This window comes from Somniosus microcephalus, chromosome 5 (genome assembly GCF_052327205.1).
Source record: "Somniosus microcephalus isolate GS21.2 chromosome 5, FLI_Smic_1.0, whole genome shotgun sequence".
Classification (NCBI taxonomy): Eukaryota; Metazoa; Chordata; class Chondrichthyes; order Squaliformes; family Somniosidae; genus Somniosus; species Somniosus microcephalus.
The window spans coordinates 206,069,711-206,072,747 of NC_140991.1; the positions used below are offsets into that span (position 1 = coordinate 206,069,711).

General features: G+C 48.3%; 1 pseudogene; it reads left to right on the forward strand.

The window, feature by feature from the left end:
• Positions 1-1,424: 1,424 nt before the first annotated feature.
• LOC147117534 (uncharacterized) lies at positions 1,425-2,155 on the forward strand (annotated as a pseudogene).
• The last annotated feature ends 882 nt before the right edge of the window (positions 2,156-3,037 follow it).

Here is a 3,037-nt window from a genome sequence, read left to right on the forward strand (position 1 = left end):
CTTTTCCAGTAAGTACACTTATCTTTGGCTGTTTCCTCTCCTTTTCAATTTTACACATCAAACCAAATAATTTTATGTCCTATGGTCTATGTTTCCTAAAGGTTTCCCTACCCTTTCATTACCTACTTGCCTTATTTCATTTCTTAGAACTAGATCCTGCACTGCCTTCTTATTTCTCGAACTAAAAGCTGGTGCAATCAAATAGTAGTGGTTAGGTGATATTAAGATTATTTGGGGATTAAATTGGATAACCCCTGAAAACAGGCATGGGGATCATGGAGCGTGATTTTTACCCGTGCCGGTTCATTGTGTTGCAGGCGGCATTTTAAGTTCATGCTGCCTGCTGCTTTACATGATTGCTGCTTGCAGCGAGCAGCACCCGCACTGTTCATTGGCTGCACGCAGCAACAGGGGGCCCAATATTGCGAGTGGCTAGCATTACATAAAGGCAACCTGCACCTCTTAAAGGGGAGGTCCATTGTGGCTGTAAGAAGTGGTGGAAATCATTTGAAAACTGAATCTGTGCTCTGATACTTTGAGGAATGGCTGAACATGAGAAATAGCATGCACCAAGATTTTCTGACAATGCACTGGAGGCCTTGGTGCAAGAAGTGGAGCGGAGGAACGATATCCTGTATCTGCAGGGGGGCAGGAGGCCCTCAAGACATATGCTCAGGAGGCAGTGGGAAGAAATAGTGGCGGAAGTCAATACCAGGAGTGGTGCTCCAAAAACATGGATGCAGTACAGGAAGAAATTTAACAATTCGACACGCGTTGTCAAGGTGAGTGAGTTCCTTCACATTTCCCTCTTTCCTGCAAGAGAAGGTGGCACTTAACAGGAGGCAGTAGGAAACAACTGGAGGAGGACAAGTGCACCTGCATGATTTAACCCCCAGGGAGACGACAGTGCTGGCCATCATGGGAAGAGGCATCACTAAGGCTGTGGCCACTGGTGGTGCTGGAGGGATCGATGATGATGGTGCCTGCATACCTAATCCTTTCTTCCCACTTCTCCTTCATCCCATAATGTCTTCAGACTCACAAGCTGCAGATGGTACAAGCACACACTTCTTACTTTCTTCTCTCCCTTCACCACAACCCAACCCTTGTCCATTTTTCATTTCAGATACCCAAGAACTAGAACCTTCCCAGTCAGAGGAGGAAGAGGAAGAAGACAGTGAAGATGAAGAGACACCATCACTTCATCTTACACTTGCAGCCAGGGATAGACACCGTGTATTTTAGAGGCTAGGATAGAGGAGGGATCTGCATGTGGTGAGACACTGGGCACAAGTGTGCAGGAGCCAGGGCAGGGGGAAAGGATAGCGCAGGTACCAGCTGGCTGGAGAGTGATGTCGGACACTAGTTCTGCTGTATAGGACTCAGATAAGGACTTTGATGGCCCAGGCTACAGACGAAAGCTGATGGGTGTACATAACCAAATGCCTGGTGCACTAGAAAGCCTATGCATAATGTCAAGGAGCATGGAGGAGTCCAGCTCCAACTGAGCACAGTGCTTTGCACAGAGCTTGGAGCCCATTCTTTTCAACATGGAGCTGGTGATCAACTCCATCAGGAACCCAGCATGATGCAGCATCTGATGGCCAATATCACAACCTCCATTGCAGCACAAACAGCTTCCAGCAAAGTTCTGAGTGCTGCAATGTAAGCTCATACTGCTGCCTTGAAAACTTAGACTGCTGTCATTGTGGCTCCGAATACCACTGTTCAAAGGGGCTTCCAGGGCATCACAGCAGTCCATCAATCTATTCTCCAATAGATCAGCAGGATTGCTGAGGTGTCGCCCTGGGATAGTGGCAGTGCCTCCATGGAGCACAAACCTGCTGTCCTTTCTCAGGATGACAGCATTTATGCTCCCACCTCTGCCACTCCGCCAATGCCCTTGCTGTTGTTTGTCAGCCAGCCAACCTGGACTGCCGCCGTCTATGCTGAGATGGTGCAGTCTGAAGCCGGGACCTCTAGGCCCAGAGCTGCTCAAGGTCCTCCTCCAAGGCCATCTGCAGTCTCCTCAATTGAAGGTCGGCAGCCTTCCACCACCCATGCTGCAGCTACTGGGGAAGCATTGAGTAGGAGTATGAGGATAGGAAAAGGCACACGGAAGACAGGCACTAAGGGAATGCCCAAGGGTGATTAAATAATGCATACAAAATTAAACTAATGAGTGAATTTATAAAATTGGATTTGAACGTGCATTTTCTGGTGATTTTTATTTTTGTGTTGTTGGAAAGAGGACGTGCAATGTTCATTGATAGAGGAAAGGTAAGGTGCGTGGGACTGTTGGTGAATGGGGAGATGTAGTTGAGGTTACTGATATCGCTCATGAATAATCTGATCATGTAGAGCCTGGGCAAAAAGGAGTTGTCTACATTGTAGCCTCCCTTCCTCTTCCTGTTCCTCCACTTCCTGTTGCACTTCCTCCTCCTCTTGTTCCTCAGATTTTCACTTGATAGGTAGCGGCAAGAGCTGTTCCCTCATAATGGCCAGGTTGTGCATCATGCAGCATACTACCACAAATCTTGATACCTGCTCAGCTGAGTACTGCATGGCTCCTCCAGAGCAGTCCAGGCAGTGGAAGCATTGCTTGAGGATGCCAATGGTCTGCTCTATAATGTTCCTTGTGGCAGCATAGCTCTCTTTGTAGGACTGCTGTGCATGTGTGCGTGGGTTCCTGACTGGAGTCATGAACCATGTCATGAGGGGATAACTCTTGTTGCCCAGTGGCCAGCCTTTGCCTTGCAGTGGTTCAAATACAGGTGGCACAGAGGAATGCTGTAGAATGAAAGAACCGTGACAGCTCCAGGATAATGGGCATGCACCTGCATGAAGTGCTGCCTGTGGTCACACACCAGCTGTACATTGAAGGAGTGGAATCTCTTTCGGTTCATGAAAATGGCCAAGTTCAGATGAGGAGCATGCAAGGCAATCTTTGTGCTGTCATTGGCACCCTGCACCATGGGGGAGCAGCCTGAAATGAGCCAGATGCATAAAAATTAAGAGCCACAGTCACCTTGACTGC